Genomic DNA, 21,971 nt, shown 5'->3' on the forward strand with positions numbered 1-21,971 from the left:
ATCAAGCTCTTTCTTGTATTGCCGGATTAAAAAATATATAATAATTACACAATAGTTCAAATGTTCTGAATTCTTTCTTATGTTTTCCAGTAGGACTCATGAAAAGCATTCTTATTGTTACAGCATCAGCAAAGTCCCTGTAGGCAAGATGTTTAGGCTCTATACTGAAATGAGACCTGGCTGTTCCTTATATATGCAAATGAAATCAATTAAGCCATGTAAATAATGCAAATGATCTGTGACAAGATGCTACAGATAAAAAAATGTTTAAAAAATGTACATTTAGTGAATCATTGTTCTTCAGGGTTTATGCTTAGTCTTGTAGCATGAAAATGTGACATTACAATGGTGATTTTCAAAAAATGTGTGGAGGGGTGCCAATAGATAAATCATGTACCTTTCAAGGATTTTCCTCAACTGTTATTCCCATTGCAAGGTTAAGTTTTCATTGAAGATTTTTTTTTCCCATGTTCAGTTACATCTAGAAACTTCAAAAAAGAGGTGACATTGACCAAGAAAGAAGTTATTTTTGTTCAGTTAACATTTATTTCAGTTTCTGTCGCAATGTTTCTTCATCGTTGTAGGTTTAGCAAAAGTTTTCATGAGACTTTCAGGCAGGGTCAGGTAATGCTCATTCAAATAGATTTACCCCCTCTTTATTCAAATGCATCTTTCTTTTGCATACATATGTGTTAATATGCTACTATTATGGTTGTCAATTTTCCTTTTTTTAAATTTCATTTCTCTACTTACAAAAAAAATCAGAGTTAGAAAAGCACTTCTGGAATAAATGTAATTCCCAAGTAGAGGTATCACTGTATATCTCTTTCTTTTTCATTGTGCATTCTTTGGCTAGTATGACTTATATAGGTGTGCACCGTATTGTCAGAAAATTACAGTAAATGAATAATACAAAGACTACTTAAATGATTTCTATTAAACTGCTCAGATGTGAGAGAACGTATGAAATGTCATAATGGATGGAGCACATGAGTTTAAAGTCATAACAATTAAAACTGGTAAATAATGCTTTTGTTTGTTTTATGTCAATGCAATTGTATAACTGTACATACAACTTTAACATTCATTTCCACAGTTTTTTGACAGCGATGAAGTTTGCATCAAACATTATCCAATCAAATTTTGGCTCAATAAACACAATTAATTTGGTTATAATCCAAATTAGCTCCATTTGACCTTGACCAATGTCTGTTATACCTTGTTGGATAATTCTGTTAGAAAAAAAAACATCCAGAAAAATGTGCGTGTTGCATGTGTTTGATGAAAAACCTAAACTATCCTTAGAAGACTGCGGCAAATTGAATCACGACGCCAACAGGAAAGTAACGTATGGCAGATAAGGAGCGGTAAAGAAGTGAAAGCCTGAAGGTCAGGCCTGCTGGTGCTTGGAGCTCCCTGAGCGCAGAGGATTCTGCTGACATCCGCTGTCTTTGTTCTGCGTAATTGGCTAAAAGACCGAGCAACTATATTTACACATACCCCCTTGAAGAACATTAATTACAGACTAAGGGAAAGGAAAACGTAGCAAATCTTTTCTAGTAGTGGATCTTGTTTGCAAAAGCGTGGCAGTTAATATAGCGACCATGTTACCGTTTAGTGGGATTGGGAAGGCTGGACACAATGAGAATGAATCATTGGAAGGGTGCGATTGAAAGTGATTGGACCTGACATTTAAAATTCATAGATCACAGCTTATGTTGTCTTTTGAGGGCATTAGCAACAATCCCGTCGATGTAATTTGATTGAAATATTCCCCCTTGGCTTGCCCTGCTCATGTAGATCTTTATCTGCTCCTTGGCTGTGTGACAATAAAAGTCATTGAGATAAAGGAAGGCTCAAAGTAAAAATGAAACCACAATCAAGCACATGAAAAAGAAAAGTGTCTCTTTGCTAACATAAAATGACCTTTGGCAATATTGCATCATCATTTATTGCAGCAAAAGCCAGGGAGAAAGAAAAACATCATCTCTCCTCATGTTTTCCATTGATTAGTCACAATACAACGTTGCCTCCCAGAAATAACTGAAGAACATAAATTACAAACCACAAATGAAAACATTGTTCTTTTTTTAGCATTTGTTTGTCCACTGAGGAGCAATATGTTCCGCAAAAGGGGAAATGCGTCTGTTTTCCCTCCATTATCCAATGCAGTGCCCGCTCAGAGCAAGCCAAGCATGATTAACATTCACATAAACATGACGGCTGCGTCTAAGCACTTGGTTCATTTGTATGCGCGCAAGGTAAAGGTCACTGCTTTTGGAAATATATAAGTCAGCCCCTGCAGTTTTCACGCATGGATACATTATTTAAAACCTTGTCTCTCCTCCCAGAGCACTGTTTTAATTTCTGTAATCCCATATTTTGGTTTCAGGGCGTGCAAAATAATTACAGTGAATTTACTAAATTAGATTACATCTTCTTTCAGTTGTAAGTTGTTTTGTTGCTGTTGTGCAAGGATGTGTTGAATTTTCACTGTTGGACATGGCTGTCGGGTACCTTGTTAACCACTTCCTGTTATTGTATAGAACAGGAACTTGATGGTCATTGCACTGTAGGAGTTCAATGACACAATGTCAAATGTCCTCTCTCTGAGCGCTCGCATTCTGCAGAGGATCAGCGTAAATGACCACTCAAGAAGCAGCGGGAAAAATAAGAGCACTCAATCGAGCATACATGTCTGCCAAGGTTGAGTTGTAATGCCAGAAAATGGTCAATTTCCTTCCTACTTCACTGACTAATGTAATATATGTGAGAAAGAAGCAGCACAAAGCAGCTCCATATGCAAAAGACATCGAAATTGTAGAAGTGTTTAACCTCATGGTGTTATAATAGTTTTTGTTATTGTACTTCAGTCCTTTAAATGGCAGAAAAGTATACTACCGAACAAATAAAAAACTCAACCACCATTATATCCAACAGCAAGTTATCCTTTAAAGGCCAGATAAAAAGGTGACTATATATATATATATATATATATATATATATATATATATATATATATATATATATATATATATATATATATATATATATATATATATATATAGATAGATAGATAGATAGATATATAGATATAGATATAGAGAGAGAGAGAGAGACAGAGAGAGAGAGAAAGAGAGTGAGAGAAAGAGAGAGAGACAGAGCGAGAGCGAGAGAGAGAGACAGAGAGAGAGAGACAGAGACAGAGACAGAGAGAGAGAGAGAGAGAGAGAGAGAGAGCGAGAGAGAGAGACAGAGAGAGAGAGACAGAGACAGAGACAGAGAGAGAGAGAGAGAGAGAGAGAGAGAGAGAGAGAGAGAGAGAGAGCGAGAGAGAGAGCGAGAGCGAGAGCGAGAGCGAGAGAAAGAAGCATGATTTAAAGCGCCTGACCTGGCCGTGCAAACTGGCTAAAGTAATTTACAGAGTTAGTTTAAGTAATGGGAACAGTAGGGACAATCCTCTAGGTGTTTGACCCCCCAAAAAAGCAAAAGCCGACAAAACAAGCAAAACATTTGACCAGAGAACAAGGAACAAAGATTGGAAGTCACGGTAAAAACCAACAGGGGATGCGATTAAATAGGATTAAGATGCTTTTTTGTATGTGTATAAAATAGGGATGTAACGCTACAATGGATTCCTGGGAAAAAAGGCATATTGTTCAATGTGATGATATTGCTCAAGCAAGACGGCTGCATCTCATTAAAAATATGACATGCTAAAAAGCGGCATGTCATGGGACGGTCAAATAAATATGAAAATAAGATATGAATGATTTACGGCTCAGTCAGATTCCGATTCTTCACTTTATGGCTCACCTGCGGGAGGAAGGATAGATATGGGCTACCAGGCATTATAGAAAAGGCAGTAGCGTGTAATTAGTGGGGAACACAACTGCCAACATGTGGCAAAAGCACTAAATCTCACCGGCAACACTTTTGTTTTCTTCCATTGCATAACAATTCAAAAGTTTGTAACGATTACTCCTCATCTTATAATTTAATGTAACAAAGCCAGCTTGGCTGCTAATGCAACAAAATTCAATGGTCCAATTTCCTAGTCTCAGTACATTGTTGCTTTGTGATGAACCACATTGTTTTATTAGTTTAATATCCATGTCAATCAATGTTTTTTATATGTTGTTTTTCCTCCTCTTATACAATTGTAAGAAAATGAGCACTATATGGTAATCAAACCTTAAGGGGAACGCAGTATTAGAGGGAGACCGACAACACATTGCAACCTTTTTCTTCTATTTTTTAACCAATGTCTTCAAATGTAGGTGAAGTATATCATCAACGTTTGAGGATAATTTTGAATTGTGTCCTTTAGATGTGTTCTCAATCCAACATTCTGTATTAGATGTTCAGCCATAGATATACAGTATTTACATACAGTAAATATAAAAATATGAAGTTGCTGAGCGCTGTGAGCCAAAAGGGAGGAGTGTCTTCACTTGTGGGCCATTTTGCACTAAGGGCATTTGATGAACATAAATTGACAGTCAACGGAGTGTTTACTTTGAAATAGTGTGAAATACTGGGTTAATTAGTATCAGTCCATTGCCAACTTCTACAACAATAAGGAGGAGAAAGAGACTTTCCATTGATCTTAAGTGAATATTTTTGGTTTATCTTATGTAATCTTTGCCAGTTCTTAAGACAGATGGCAGGAGAAACACAGCGTCAAGCACAGGATGTGTTTTTGAGTTGATGGGTTAGTTACAGAAACATTTGTAAGTAGATGAGTTATGAGATGGTTTTCTGTGTTAGTGTGATAATTATCAATATCATTATTATTAATCAAGGCACTTAACCAAGATTGAGTTAGACAGACTGGGGGTCAAAAGAAAACAGTTATTGGTAAGAATGATAAGGAGTTGGCAGATGTAATTGAGATAGAATTAGATATTATCAGCACTAGGGTCGCCATGAATAAACAGAGGGAGGGCATAGAGGACAATTGAGTGTGTGAAGGAGAAAAAGGCCGCCCATTCTGTGTGTTTGTGTGTGCGTGTCATATGCCTCCAAGCAGATGTGTAGCTTGTGTGTGTGTGTGTGCGTTTGAGAGAGCGAATCATTGTTGTGTTGTGGGGGGAGGGGCAGCCTTCAACATAAGCCTCAGAACTGACAGCCTGCTGCTTTCCCTGGTGGACTTTTGCCTGTTTGTGCTGCGAGATATAAAAGACCTCGCTGGCGGGGGTTCTAATACCTGAGAGACGTTCACCTACACAAAAAAACCATCACACAACAACGTTTACCATTCTTTGTCTCACCCACATCTCTCAATCTTCCCCAACAATCTCCATCAAACACACAAACACACACACCTCTTTCCCTGCATCATTTTCATTAATAGTCACCACTGCAAAATAATGTCTGTCAGCTCATAGCGGTGATTATAAGGCAGAAAATAAATCTACTCATAAATATGGAAAGGTAGGAGCCAATCTACGAGAATGTATTTGCCAATAAAGAATGTTGTTTTTCCCAAGCTGTTGAAATTAACTTGAGTGAATGTACCTGGAATTGGCTACAATGTTTCCCAAATGTTATTAAAAGTGAACATTCTAAGCTTTCCTGAAATCACATAATTATTATACAGTATATGTAGAAATAACCTGGCAGCCAGGTGTATAAGTGGTTAACACGTTGGCCTCACAGTTCTGGGATCGAGGGTTTGAGTTCGGTTCTAGGTGGGTCCCCCCTGTTTGGAGTTTGCATGTTCTCACAGGACTTGCATGGATTTTCTCCGGCCTTACTCCGGTTTGAATGTCATTATAGTGCACAAATAAATAATCAAAAAGTAAGTAATAAGTAAATAAGTAGTCAACATAGATAAGTAGTCAAGATGAATAAGTGGTTACATAAATAAGTAGTCAGGTAGTTAGCAGCCTATGGAATTTTAGTGCAACTCTGAAATGGATGGACCTCAATTTTATTTGAATTGGGATACTGTGACTGCCACCTCACCTAGGGTTACCAAAGACCATCTGGGGCCTAACATTCAACATTGGAAGTCAAGAAAGCAGCCTATTACAATCTTGATTCCTGGCTTCTTCCTACAATGGCAACACACAGGATTTCTAAGAACTCATTTTTCAAAAGTCCCAAACACAGGACAGCTCCGGTTTCAGGTTCATAAAAATCACTCCGGGTGTCCTGCACAAATCTCACCTCATCTAAGTGAATCCTTTTTTGGAAATCAATGTGTGGATATCCCTAAATCTTTCTTTCCAACAGTCTTGCATCCACCAACAAATCAATAGTTAGGCATTTTGAGGCAGACAGTTCACACAGTAATCCACAAACTAACCATAGCTTTTCTGGGGCAGTGATAGACATGTCAGTGTTAAGAGTTAGCATGTCCTGGCTAGTCTCCCTGGAACCAGCCCTTGAGGAACCACAAAGACCCTCAGCACTTTTGAATGGTGGATGCTGAGGGGAAGGTCCATTGTTAAGGACAGCTGGGACTCCTGTTTCTTAGATACTCTGTGGGACAAATGCACACCCAATATGAGGGGATTTGGTTTCAACCACCCACATTTCCTCCATCCTTCATACTTCCCAACCCCCAACACATCTGCAGCAGCAGTATTGACTGTCACTGTGTTTCCATCTTAAGGACACCTCTGGATGGATTAAAAAAATAGCTATCACAAGTTAATGTGCACGAGGATCCTCCAGAGACTTAGTACATCTTTTAATATACCTTCTCTGGTTGAGATTAGGACAACGTGTTAAGTCTTCCTAATATATAGTAAGAATCTATCTCTGCAAAATATAAGCACTATATTGACATTGTAATTTCTATGACTGTATTTTAGATTGGCTCTATTCTGATTCAAAACTAGTGTTAATCGGAAATGTATGTTTTGGGGAATAAGTACAGAAAATGGGTGTAGATTTCAATGCAATTCTACAGATAGGTGACCACAGTTGATAATATCCTTTCAAGTCTATTTGTGAAGGCCCACCTCCAAAGGACATGGCTTGCCACTGATTGATAAAATGTTGATTTTATAAAATAGTCTCATTCATTGGTTGTGGCTGGGACAGCATTCAACCAAACCTATTTCAGTTGATGTCTTCCATGGCCTAGGCAGCAAGCAGTCCAAGTTCATCATCTTGTGACATGCAACAAGGGACAGTTAAAGGAGCCCAATAACTTGGGTGCTGATGACAACTGCTCGCTCATCCTTGAATATTTATGGCCATGGCTTCAGCTACCAGCCAACCGCCTTCCCTAGGTTGAACTAGGTGTTTGTTGCAGGACCTCATGGATAAGTTCACCAGGGCATCAGTGGGCAGCAATAAATTTATCCGATGTTTGAAAAAGAATAGTAGAGAAATTCCAAAGTTGGCAGAGCTGGTGCAGAGTTGCTGATGGTCAAAAAGGCAGTGAAGTAGTGCAGGATGCAACAGAGACAGTCGTTGCCAAGCTTATTTTTTCAAAGGTTATCTTTTCTACCGGCCATGTTCCAGACCTATACAACAGGATTGTGCCAATCAGAGCTTGGTAGATCCTTCTTTTTGATGAATTGTCTATATACTATTTCAAAAGTGATAAAGCCTGCAGAAATGTTTTCTTTGCAAAAAACACCCTAATTTCTGACAGCTGTCAGCTAACATTAAAATTCATAAAACTATAGTGGTATATTACAGCACAAAATAGGAAGTTGAGTTTATTTTAAGAATTAGTTAGTGAATATGTAGAAATGCTTACGCATCAATTATCAGATACTGTGTAAGGCACACCCATTGAATACACTATCAATGTATAGAAGTCCTAAATGACCTATCACAAAACATGGCTTCATGCACATTCTTGTCACCCTTCTTTCCATGCACCCCACCATTGTTCCACTGCCCCTCCTTTTCCCCACACTCAACTCCTTCCTTCTTGGCCCGAGGGAACACAGTGATTGGGTGAATAGAGCTGCTCTCAGTGGAGTGTGCACCGTCTGTCACTATCCTTGTGGCAGCAGAGTGGGATGGAATAAAGCTCCCCAAACGGGGATATTAAAGGCTATTTTCATCCCTGTACGTCTGTTTCTGTGGGCCCGTGCTCCATATATAGAGCTGCCACCGGTTACGCTAATGAAACGCGTCCCCATTTCTGCCCGTTTAAATCTACTTATGCAATCCTTCCCATTGCGTCAACAGGAGTCAGCTTTACCTGACCATCTGGACTTAGGACCCGTGGTTGTCTAACTTGTCTTACATACATTAAACAGTTATGGACTTTCTTCAACAGAAGCTGGTGTTGGAGATGTGCATTTCCCTCTGGGAAATGTTGGCATAAAGAGAAGAAAAAAACATACACACAATGGGTGTGATGCCCAAAACAAAACTCCATACTGTCATTCCAGTGCACAATGCAGGGAGGTGACACATCCCTTAACCACATTGTGTCAAGAGACGGACACAAATAGAGCCCACATCCGTGTGACAGATGCTGAGCATGTTGGTGTTAAAACAAATCAATGGCGGTGCCATTCACCTTGTCTCAAAGAATAAACAATGTTCATGAAAGCGAAGGTTTGCATCAGTTTGGATTATGCATAATCATACTGAAGACGCAACTGTGAGAGGATTAGCCTGTTGTACAACCTGTTTCTTCCTGTACTCCTTTCTAAAGCATTTTCCAAACAAAATGTCAGGACCTAAATAAATAATATACAAAAGTTTTAAATTGCTTTTTTAGTAGTTGCAGAATGGCGGATGTCTAAAAGGTGACCTTCCATTTCTATCACTAAACACTTTATTAACCTTCTATTTTATTGGATATATTTAATTAGAATTTCGGTCTAGAGTCGAAAACATTTAGAACACCTTGTGATATACTGTCAATCAAGTAGCAAATTGGGGAAATAAAAAGGGAATAGGAACACTATGTTCCTAAATGAGTGTTCTGATAACATAATCAATGGCAGCAAATGAGATTGATGAGTGTAAGGCACTTAGATGACACGCACGTGGATGCGCTACTGTGTACTGTGTTGAATAGGGGTTCTATGGGTCAGTGGAGCAGCTGGTGACTGGGAAAAAGAACTTAACCAGCCCCTCTTTTGTGGATCAGCTGTGTCTAGCTGAGCTTTGTCATTCCAAATTGGGTCCCTTACATCCAGAGCCCAGGGAGGTTTTGACATGTAAATGGAGGATTGGGAGCTGTAAATCCCTACGATTACTTACTAAAAATGATACAAGAGCCCCTTAAAAAATGATAATAAAATTCTCAGAGATGCTGTTTTTTTGTGCTGGGGCTGTGGGGGGCGGTTTTGTTGGAGGACACATGCAGGCTCACCACAGACAAGAGTGTGCCTCATAGTCTGGAATTATGTTAATGCTTGCGCTTCCGTCTGGTCACCAAACAGTCTCCACCCTAATTGAATTACGTACTTATGGATGATATAGGAAGTCACTGCGTGGGCAGTGACATTGAGAGTAAAAGTAAAGTAAAATATATCCAGTGCACTGCAAATCTGTGGTTGTGCAGGCCTCTTAACATTGGAATTTTGTGCTAACATTTTATAGATTTTTACCCAAAGTCAATTGGGATCGCTTTCAGTTTTTTTAGATTGAAGGACAAAAAATCTTGATGAAAACAGCCATCACATGCATTAAGCTTGAAAAGCTAGACCACGCGAAAATGTGAATACGTTTGACCTTTTGGCACAGATGTGACACTACAATGAAAACAGTTGTCGTGTTCATACTGGAACAACCGTAATTTGGTGTCTGCTTGCATTCAAGTTGGCTTTTCTTTCTACCTCTTTGCTCTCCATTCTTTCTCTGCATGACATGCATGCACTAATGGATTACAACAAGGTGTTCTAATGTAGCCAATAGCCTCAGTTTAGGCTTTCAGGCTTGACTCTTGGAAAAACCGGTGTATGTTGTACTTAGAAAATCTGAATTCAGATGATAGATTCTTATAGACTATCCTTTACATCCGGTATGTTGTCAAATAAATCACAGCTGTACATATTATGGCATACATTTGATTTTGAAAACGTCCATAATCAAATTTCCTTGAAGCTGTACAATTCCGAATGACATCATCACATTTATAACTAAGCATGCAGTGTTAGTCATGTAATGATTTTGGAAATCATTTAAACTATTTTTTGCGCATTCCTAATTAGGGATATTTTTAAACAATTCAGAAAAAAAAAAACATCCAGAATGGCACGCACTCAAGGACACAAGAGCTTTTTCTTGGCAACATATTGTGTTATTAGTAATATGGTCTAACAGTGCACTGAACAAAATATTTATTCTATTTCTGCATAAGCCATCCCTGAGGGCATTAGCTTATTCCCGCCACTGTCAAACTAGTTCTCGAAGCACACAAGACAAACAGTAGAAAACAAACACTCGGAAAGCAACCACCACAACCTTTGATAACTAAATAAAATGACGCTTACCGTCCGATATGAACACCCTAGGGACCCCCCTGAGAAAATCTGTGAGTCACATGTGTACAAGAAGCAGTTAAACAACCAACACTTCCATTGAGTTGTGCCCATGTGAAGCTAAAATGCAGTTTCAACCAAGGGAGCAAATAAACAAAAATAACTGCCCATTTGGCTCATCCCCTTGGTTGCAAAACATCACACAGTTACACAAACATTGCCCTCAATAATGCAAATCACACATCTGTAGAATGTATCTACTTAGAGAAAACTTACGTCTGTTCAAACACACACACACACGAACACATATTTGCTACCTTTAGGCTACTGTAGCCTGTAGGGATAAGTGCTAAGCCCCTGGTTTGTAAGGTAGCTACTTCATGCAGTATTATGAAAGTGTGAGAAAGGCCCTCTGTTAGTGACAGCTGTCTTAGGCAGAGCACACACAGAAAGGACATGACAAGATGTAAACAAGGTCTTGCGCATGTACACTATCTGGCATGTACGGACTATTATCCAAGAATCTGGGCAATGCAATAAAGCAACAATGGATGCTTACTGTGACACAAAGCTCCTCTGCCAGGCTGCCCTACTTTCTAAATGTGGTTGATGACTTGGATATTCATTCTGAATGACCACTCATTGTTGTTCTCTTTTATTTTAATTTATGTTTTGGTTGGTTATGATAGAAAATCAAGTGGCCCTACACATGGGGACTTAGAACAGACAAAAACTGTGTATGCTTGTCAGACGGTGCAAATAAGGTAAACCGACAAAGAGTGAAGTAATTTGTTTTAATCATCCCTACCACAACAAACTGATTAAATTGTGTTCGCACAAGTAAAGCTTGGATCGTGCACATTTGATAACAATTATACTCAAGAAATGGTGGTCTGTAAATTTACATGCACGTTATTTGCTGTCTTACCATAATGGTTTTAATGTTTTAATGTCTTAATGTTTTAATTGGAATAAAGCTTCAGCACAGTACCTGTCTATTATAACAGGTTCTAAAAGAAAGATTCTTAGACACAAAAAACAGGATTGATGGGAATCTTTCGCCATAAACCTGCTAGTGGTAGAATTACATTTGGTAATATTGTGCAGTAGGTCGTCAGTCTACTACTGTAATATGTAATTTGTATGGGATTGTGCTGCCCGAGAAGCAAGCTCAGTTACCTTCATCCAATATTCCATCATGAATACTACAGTATTCATGCTATAGTAATCCCTCCTCCATCGTAGGGTTTAGGTTCCAGGCCCCTATTCGGGCAGTGGAAATCTTTTGAATGGGAATATCAGATTTGAATAGTACTACATAGAGAGCAATAGCAATGGAAAACAACCGTTTTGTATGTTTTCCTGGTCTTAGAAAATAGAAAAGAGAAAGGCCAGTGCTATCAAAAAAAATGTTATAGTGTAAATTACTGGTTTGCATACAAATTGTATTTGGTTGACAAACAGGAATGCGTACAAAATGAACACAAGGTATGGGAAGAGGTTTCCATGCGTAATAGTATAGAACACAAATTTGGCTCAAGCCATTATTTTGTTCATGTCAGGTTCAGATGCTGATTGATTCTGTGGGAGCCTAAGTAACGGTGTTTTATGTAGGTGGATGAAGATTGCGAGCAGATAATGACCTCAGCTTCCATCTGCTGGGCACCGTGGGGCGGAGACACCTTCAACCTGCCACCGGTCGCTTGCCACCACAATCTGCTGCTTCCCATCGTCCTGGTGACATCTGCTTTTGGGTGACTGAGAGATGAATGCATGCACCAGCCCGCACCGGGCTTAGAACAGACGTCACGCAGGCCAATGGGCGCACACACAAACACACAGACCATCAATGCGGCACAGATGGCCATGGGCACACTACTGTGGAGATTACAATCTAAGCATTCTCTATTTCCTCTAACCACTAAGTAACATAGAAATGATTTCACTAGAGATTTGTTGCACGATTATGCTTTCAGTATTATTTTAAAGTGGCCCTCAAGAAATATTTTGATGGGACTATTATGTTCAACACACCCGAAATGTCCCAATGATAAGTAAAATGACCAACTACATGACCTGCTTAGAGAAAGATAGATACATTGTGGTAATGACTTCACATCCAAATGCCTATTTGTTTATGTTTACATCACAGGGGAATTAAGTGTTGCTGCTGACTAGTACTCCGTATCTATGGCGATATTGTTTTGCTTGACTAGAGTCCCCAGCCACAGCTGTCACAGTTATTTAGTGCCTCTGCGGTAACCTTGGAAACACCCGCCCCACATAGACACACACAAATTCAGGCGCACCAAAGTGTTTGCACAAAGTGAAATCCTGATAAACAGGTGACGTGCAGGCAAGGTGTCGAATTCACACCAAGCGACGTGACAAAAGTAACATAATATGTCAGAAAAGAGCATTGGGAGAGGAAGAGAGGAAATGGAAAGTGGGTGGATGCCACTGACATGAACACTGAAGTAGAAGTAGCAGAGGACAGAAAAAAAAGACAGGAATTCAGGTCAGCTTTGGGGGATTATGCATGCCAGACTGGGCATTTTGGTTCCACCTCTGGTCTAGATAGACTGCTGGGTGAGGGAAGGGCAAGTGGATGACTGATGAGTGAAGAGAATAATGACAAGCATGGCAGTGGTTCTGCAAACTGAGAAAACGATCAATTAGAATCGACTTTCATCATTTCTCAGCGGGAGCTGGCCAACAAATTTGGTCACAAGGCGGTTGAGTTAAGCTGTATCTATGCTTATTGAGGTCACACACAAAAGAGTTACAAGCTCTGAAGTGGATGTTACATCAACAGGTGGCGCTTCTACAAACCATTACTATAAGAGTATTCTAACCATCAAGAAATTTTGAAAGTCTGATCTACTTGTTTGGTTGAAAAGTATCTTGGACAAGGGGCTGTTTTCTAAAGTACGTGCCCTCACTAGGATCAGGTGATCACTGAAACTCAAATTCCCAACCATATACAATGTTGAGTCTACAATGAATCTAACATGGATGCTTTAAACGTACTTGGGCAAAAAACACAAGGAAAAGGTGCGTTGAGATTTTAACCCAGAACCTCTCAGCTATAAGGCAGCGACTAACCACTGTTGCATATGTATTTTATTGTGGTTGTACTGTGAGCAGATGTTTTCTTTTCCTCAAGATGTCTTCTTTCCATTATTGGCCATTACGTCAGTCGATATGCATTCTTCCATTGCTCTGGGACTCCAGATTCTCTTTTGCCGTTAGATTCTTGTATGGGCTCTAAATGTAATGACTCAATACAGTCATCGGTTGGTTTTCGAGTCACTGCTGTTGCAGTCATCGTTTGAATTACATTGTGATTATTCTAGACAGCACCACTGTCTGTGTTTGTGTAGAAATTGGTTAGTCAACCTGTTATTGCACAAAGGTAAGGTTGGACAATTTGGCCCAAAAAATGAATAATATTTTCCCCCCTCCATATAACATGTTTTTGTGTTAATTATTTAATTACTAGTTGTATACAGTGGTGTCTCTCATTGTATATTAGAAATTAGATGGCGGGTGCTCGAAAAATGAAATGTATTTAGAATTTTCTTTGGTATGTGAGCTTTTGAATTTACCTCATCTTAATTTTAATAAACCACTGGAAAACAAACCATTAACATTGGACTCTTTTTGAGTAACTGTTCAAAATCTGCCAAAATAGTATGTTTGCATGTGCATATTTATATGGCTGATTAAATATGACATGGCTGATCACCAAGCTTAGTCCCAAAATAATTTTCAATCCTGATTTAAAAACCGACAAAGCCTTAGTTTAAGGTCCACATGCCAGCAATCCGCAGTTTTTTGATAATTAACTAACTAATGTAAGCCCTTACTCAGTAAAAGCCTAATCAAAGGCAATTACTTGTGTGCACACTGGAGTCACTCCCAGAATAAAGAGTATTTTTTAAAAATTGGATTTAAAATAATGATAATTAAATATGCTCAAATTTGTCAGATGAAAAAAGCAAGCATTCCGCTAAAAGATAAAATATTTTCAGTACACAAAAACTGGGTTTTCTGTGGACTAAAGCCCACAACATACATTTTTATAAAAATACCCATGCTATGTAAGTGTAGACATGGATTTAGGCAAAGTACTGACAGGTAGTGCCAAGATGGGGATATTTTACTTTGGATGGGATCCTAAATGAAAGATGACAACTGGCATTTGCCAAAGCGCAAGTTAAATATGGGTACAGCAAGACCACTAAATGTTAAGTTTAAACAGGTCCAAATTTAATGGTTTGATTTCTATTCTTAAAATACCCAGCAGGCTTAGGTTATGACTTGAGATTCCTAGAATAACTTCATGCTTCCTCAAGCAGCAATTATTGTAGTGTAATGTTTTTTAGACAAGAAATATCTAAAGATATAGATATATGCACTGGTGTGTGTTTTTATCTATAGAAAAGCAATAGGTTAGCACTTATTTGGTACCAACATTTTACTGAACAGCAACAGAGTTGACATAACTCGGTAGTCTGTTTTTGGCTCAGAAGACTTTGCAAATATGACATCACACTCCAAAGATTCCACACTCTCGCTCTAGTCAGGTGTCAAGGTAGCGCATTCACGCAAACATGCACTGATACACATATTTCTGATAAGCAGTAGGGGCCCCATACCCTACTAGACACATGCATCATCGCTGACTTGCATGTACACAACAGTGCAAACCCCTACCATGCTTGTAAAAAAAACTGCACTGCTCTCAGAAATTCCACCACCACATCACACCCTATGTGGTCGCACACGTTTAAGAGCGCCAACACAATTAATGAGAAATTACATCCACCCCCTCTTGCCAGAGCCCCTCCCATTTGCTCAACAGAACAAATAGCTGAGCATAGCAATCCCTCCCCATGGCCTTGCCCAATGTTGTTTTTTTTTCTTACATGTCGTGTTGTGTGCTTCTCACCCTTGTGTAAACCATAAAATTGCCCGTCACGAGTACTAAGTCCCAGTTGGGGGTTGATCGCACGTGAATAGTGCATTCCAAACTCAGTAAGTATCAAGGGATTAAGAATGAAGTGAGATTCTCTGATTATCACTTTAATGGTAGCCCTGCTCGAGCAAGCTAACAAAACGGAAGGAAGCAGGCTGGGGTTCCAACTCACAAGCGCCTGCTGTGCATCCGAAAGTTCTCAACGTCAGCAGCCTTAAGTGGATCAATTTCTTGCAAATTCAAGCTTCATCCCAGTGTGAGTGCTGATGGTTTTCTTGATAAACATTGACTGAGAGGTAGGGCGTTAAGCCTGCTTTTGCCCTCTGTGAAAGCACGGCAAGACCAGGACTGAATTCAGGACAGTACATGGATATACGGAATGAATATCATAGAGAGGTACTGTGTATGTGCCGTTCGAAAGCAATGAAACATGATGCAGGTTGAGTATGGGAAGGCTAATAGTCGATAGCTTTTTGTCTCTCCTTGGAACAAGGCATCGTTTTCTATTGCAGGCTTTGAAAACCTTGATGAACCTTTGCTCTCGGTGGTATCACACTTTTTTTGGCTCGTTTTCAAACGTCCACGCTCTCTACCGCGTCAGTTCTGGCCTTGTCATGCTTTTGCATTCCTCTAAACATGTGATCCAAAGTGATATGTCGTTCCGATCAAGCCGCCCATTGTCCCCTGCGCTCCTCCATGAGGACTTCTCACAGACAAAGACGTGGCTGAGAAGCTGAGAAACAGATACCCTATTGATAGGGCCACCAAAATAGGACATTGCATTGTATAACACTGTAGCTCCTTTGTGGACATGATGCACTGACATTTCACTTATGATGTCCCTGGTGCCAAAATAAAATCTGTTTCAAATTGAGAACGTTCAGGACTGCAATGCAGAACTAATAATTATAATAACTCTTTGGCACATCCAGGAGATAGGAATCCACATATGTCAATATTTTTGCACATTTGGTGGACAACGCTTTGAATGCTTGTAGTATCTAACATTCGGAAATAACAATATTGTCTATTTCACAGATTAAATGGTTTCTTTTGAGGAAAATGAGGGAATAAATGAGCAAAAAAGCTTGTATCCTTGAGCACCAAAAGAATCTAAGTGCCTGCCTGATTCTAGAAATCCACTTCATTATGTTCACTATTTGTTCTAGGAAGAAATAAACTACTATACTTTGACTGTCAACATAATAAATGCATATCTCAATACATTGTTGCTTTTCTGTATACTTGTAAGAGTAGTTAATTTTTTTCCAAGTACTCTGGTTTCCTCCCACATCTCAAAAACATGCATGTAGGCTGGCTGAACACTAAATTGGTTGTGACTAGGACCATAGGGAATGGTTGTCTGTCTCCTTATGCCCTGCGATTGGCTGGCGACCAATTTAGGGTTGTCCCTCGCCTGGTGCCCGAAGTCAGCTGGGTTAGGCTCCAGCACATAAATAATCAAAAGTAATTTTACTGTTATATTACATTCATTATCATTAAAAATATTATTTAAAAATGCCCGTTATTTAAATAATGTAAATACTGATGTTAATGACGTGAATAAAATATACAATACGTATATAGTAGTCTATTTATGAATTTATGGGGTTGACATAACGGTAACATTGAGGTGAGATCTTATGAGAAACCAACCAACCTCACAGTAAGAAGTCATGAGTTTTTATTTTATTTTACTATCAAAAGCAAGCCGCTCTCTCCTGCTTTTAAATGATCCTGTCACGGCTGAGTGGTCTAAGCGAGCATTATTCAATGCATGAAGAAGCCGAGATTTGTCAATAAAAGGGCCACTTGTTCAAACCGGCCAAACATCTGACTTGAAGAGGACATGTGGTCAACGAGCCCTGATGCACACGGCCACAAGTCACCAGCATCCATCCTTATCTTTGCAACCCTTTTATTTCCAGTGCAAGAAGTTATTCTTGGGCTACTAAAATACTAATTCATGATGCGGAGTGGAAAGTCCTTTATTTTTCCTACAAAATATTCAGTGTTCCTTATAATCAAATGGTGTATGAAGTCGGGTTGGGCTTTTTGACCTCAAACCTATTTTGTGAGAGCATATTTGTATTATAATGATCCAATGAAGTGCTCAAAACCAGCATTCATCAACCACATCAATAAAAAAACAATAATACAGCAATTACAATCTTAATTTAAAAGATCAAGAACGACTAAGTAATGCAGAACTTAGATGCACTAAACCGTCTTGTAATCAGTCGTGCTTTATGTGTGACAATGAACTCATTGATGGAACATTTTATAATCAGGTGCACTTTAAAGTTAAATAAAAATACCGTCTTTTTTAACATCTTGAATTTTTTTATGTCAGGGACCCCCAGATGACTCTTGTGTGGTCAACTGAAAATGACAAATCATCTCATCTCATTTTCTGCCTGTAAAAAAAATTGACAAGGGGCCTCTATTTTCATCTGACTTCTCACTGCCCTTGACAGCTGGCATGTTTAACTGTAAATACTGTCGCCAAAATAAAACAACAAAAATCACATTTATTCATCCTGCCCCAAAACGCTTTTATAACCCAAGCCCTAAACATAAGGAAAATTAATAGTTTGTCATTTCTTTTACAAGAATAGCCTTAAAAATAAAGGTTTTACGGATTATTTGGTTCCAAACAAATGAACCAAAGACGTGCATGTCCATGCATAACAGATTTTTCAAACATTTCACAGCCAACTCGGCACAACAAAGCTCATCTCTCACTCAAGATGTATCACTTGGCAACAACTACTGTACTACTTTCCTATTAAGAAAGGACTTTGTCAATATGCTTTGACATCTGAAGAACACAATTATGTTTTCAGTTAAAATGCTCTTTTTGCAACTGGTGTCAGTTTTGCCTATTAATAAAAAGGGTTTTTAAATAGCAATAAATGAGATACGCACTAGTTTGTTATGGTAGCCATGGGATTATGTTGACTCAATATGAGTGCACAGTGCACCACTGTACCAGTCACCAAATCCAGCATCTCACCCATATCCCCTGGGGAAGTCTCTCTTTCACTCCGTCTTTCATAACCTATTTGTCTTAAACTCACTCAATTTGTAATTCTGGTCATTGTCATCCATGCCCTCTCAGCACAATCATGTATTGAAGCAGCTCCATCTCTCAATGCTTGTCCTCCCTGGTTCTTGTAATCAAATTAGACTTGCCGCGAGTAATGGGTGGAGCAAAGAAAGACTTAAGTCAGAGCACACACAACAAACAGGCGACGCCTTTCAACTGACATTGCTTTTCCTAATATCTCTTGGCTTATGTAATGGCAAGACAATGGTGGGTGTCACACTCTAAGATAGTGAATGCAAATACATAAACAGAAGAGTAGAAAACATACTAAAACAGACAGTAGTGTTGCCATGGTATGTGTAACTCGGATTGAATTATCAGTCAACTAAATGACAAGTAGTAAGCAGAGAGTGTATTTGAAGTAAACATATATTGCAACTGTTGTCCTGAGGTACATGGGGGAGTGTCAGGCTTCAATATTATCCTAATTTCTTTCAATTTAATTTTTTTCAGGCAGTTGAAATGCACAAACATGTTTTTGTTGTTGTTGTCATATCCGATATAATTGCGTGGTCGTGTAGACCTCCGTTTTGATATGCTGTCCATCACAACCTTAAAGCGACACACAAGTTTAGATGAATAACAAGACATGTCACATCATGCGTTAAGTAAAACTGACCCACATGCTCAAAAGAATAACAACAAAAGACATCGTAGGCAGCCTAAACATGCTGGGTGAGGCCTATTCCCTCTATCTTTTGCAACCCAAGTGTAACTTGACTGACACTAAATTGTTTTGTTCTTTCCCAAAGTCAACAGGGTTTGAGCCAAGTAGTCTCTATTTTATGTCAATCTCATCAAGACACGATTATTCAACAATTCATTCATGAGCTGATCAGCATGCCCATCCTCCGCATGTTATATTTAATTAAAACTCATGCATTATTGAGATTTTTAGAATGATTGCTGCCAGAGAATGTTCTCTCGCCTGCTTTCTCTCTCTCACTCACACACACACACACACACACACACACACACACAACATATTAAAGATGGACCACGACTACAAATGACTCTTGCATAAAGCATTGTTTCGGGGTGCATCGTAACAATTTACCTGAATATTCTAACAAAGTATACAATATGTAGGAAATGTCTAAATCAACAGGCATTAAATGCTCTAGATTGTCATGTGAATGGCTGTAAACATGGCATTTAAGTATCACAAAGACAATGATAAAAAGCCAGGCGTGTTGCTTTTTCCCTTAGCCGGATTCTTCACAGACTATTGTTTGCCTGAGGCGCCGCTTCATGACCACACCTCACTTTGTTGATACTCACGTAAATAACTTCACGTGTCAGTCTGGGTGCAAACATTTTTTTTTTCCATTTCCAGGCTACTGTAATTATTTTAAATGGATTTTAATTATATTCACAGTTCTCGAGAATTATGAATCACCAACCCTTGACGAGTGCGTAAAATATCTGAGAATATGTATGGGTGAAAATTATGCAAGCCACAGCATGTAAAAGAGGATAATACATTCCTTCATGTGGGAATGTTGATTTGCAGTAGAAGTATATTGAATTACGAGCTTGGTCATGGTACGTAACACGTCATTCAAGGTACCATTTTCCTGATTTAATAGCAGTCTAATACGGCATGCTTGGCATATGCAAATTATTCTCATTTGCCTAGAGGAATAAATTCTTGCCCACCATAAATTTTGCCTAGCAACAAGTGGCTGTGGAAATAGGACCAGGATTTAAGAATTAAGAAAAAATAATTATCTGCATACTCACTAATCTTAAATCCTGAACTATGCAGAGCAATTTTGTGCTTAACACAGATGGGGAAGAGTCAATGGGATTTTTAAAGGTTATCGACTGTAAGAGAAATTACATTTGTTTTTTTTGTTTTGTTTTTTAATTGGTAGATTGTGGGCACCTACTTACGCGGTTAAGATAATGATACATGTGTCAATAATCAGGCTATGCAAAACAGGCAGTCAACTTTTGGTTTCTTTTCAATTGTTATGCATTCTTTAGTTGGAATAATGAAAGAAGACATTTAATCAATGAACAACTAATGGTGTCTTGCTTGCTTGCGTATTACATAGTAGTTAGGAATGGGGCTGCCTGTGTTTTCCCACACTACATAGAGAAGCCACAGTCACTGTTTCTCCAGCCCACCAAGCACATGAGCAACCATAATGACACTAATTGGGGAAGGGCTCACTTTTCCTCTTAGTGTCAGTGTCCTGCATGGGGGCCTTTGAGAGCCATCTGGGGCCCAACCCCACCCCACGCAGCCAAGCCATCTTAGATCGATACACAACCTTGCGCATTCCAAAACTGAAAGAGGACAGCAAGAGGCACCACTCCCATTCATAAATAATGCGTTAGGAGCGAGGGGGTGATGGCTACGGTTTCTTTTGTGTGTGTCGGTGTGAGCTCGGGCGTTTGAGCACTCCAACCCACTATGATGTTTTAAGAGATTGACAAAGCGCCTGACATCTAACTCCATTCTTGTCTGATAAAGGCAAAAATTAAAGAATTAAAACTCATATTTTACTTTTTGTTTAAACCCTAAAATAATATTCGACACTTTTAGAACTCTAATTGTTTTTATGAATTTTCAAACAAGATGGTGTTTAGCAAAATAACATACATATTACAACACAATTTAGCATTGTAGCGTAATTTATAAAATGGCTTGCTTACCGTATCAGTAGACAACACGTCCAGAGTTCTTCACATCAGTATAAATGCACAATTCTTCGTCCTAACAAGTAAATAACTGGTTAGATAGCCATTGATATAAATTAGAGAAAAATATTTATATGTGGTCTTTGTATGATATTTTGTATTGGTAGCTGCTCATTCACGATGCTTACAGGACTCTCAGAATGTGGCCATGGTAAACGAATAATGTGATATTCGCTGTTTCCACAAGAGGGTAGCGAATGCTGCAAAATCAATACAAATGAAATACACAGCACTTTCAAAACAAACCATTACAATGACACTCTAATTTAAGGATTAATCACACCAGCAAAATTAAATTGGAAGCGTTTTTTTCAATTTGAATTAATCCATTTGATTAATTGTTGCAGTTCCAATCATATTCACCGCACAAATCATTTTTTTCCATTTCCATCACAAGGGTTAAAATCACTGACATTACATCACAGTTTATTCCATTCCACCAAATATATTTTAGGATTTGCACACGATGGACGCACTGAGTACCTATCTATATTCATTCATGCAACATCAACATTCATGGAAGGAAAATGTAAGTACCAGTGCATTCATATCACTGGTAATATGTCTCCCTTTCAATATTGTTCTGATTTTGTACTTCTTATGCCCTATTTTATACTATTATATTAATAGATAGTTTACATTATTTCTTTTTTTTTTTCAATATTTTTGTAAGAAAAAAACGGCTAATTTTGATCAATTATTCATGCATTCATCGAGGGCCGCCAGAGCAATTACGGTATAATTCTTTTGTTAGGGC

General features: G+C 38.7%; 1 long non-coding RNA gene across 1 annotated transcript in view; it reads right to left on the reverse strand.

Moving 5' to 3' along the window:
* LOC144072909 (uncharacterized) overlaps positions 1-21,971 on the reverse strand; it is a 40,367-nt gene that overhangs the window by 16,728 nt on the left and 1,668 nt on the right. Inside the window, exon 3 of the long non-coding RNA XR_013299964.1 lies at positions 21,170-21,230. This is a non-coding gene — a long non-coding RNA (uncharacterized LOC144072909). The remainder of the gene's footprint in view (positions 1-21,169; positions 21,231-21,971) is intronic.

This window comes from Stigmatopora argus, chromosome 4 (genome assembly GCF_051989625.1).
Source record: "Stigmatopora argus isolate UIUO_Sarg chromosome 4, RoL_Sarg_1.0, whole genome shotgun sequence".
NCBI lineage: Eukaryota > Metazoa > Chordata > Actinopteri > Syngnathiformes > Syngnathidae > Stigmatopora > Stigmatopora argus.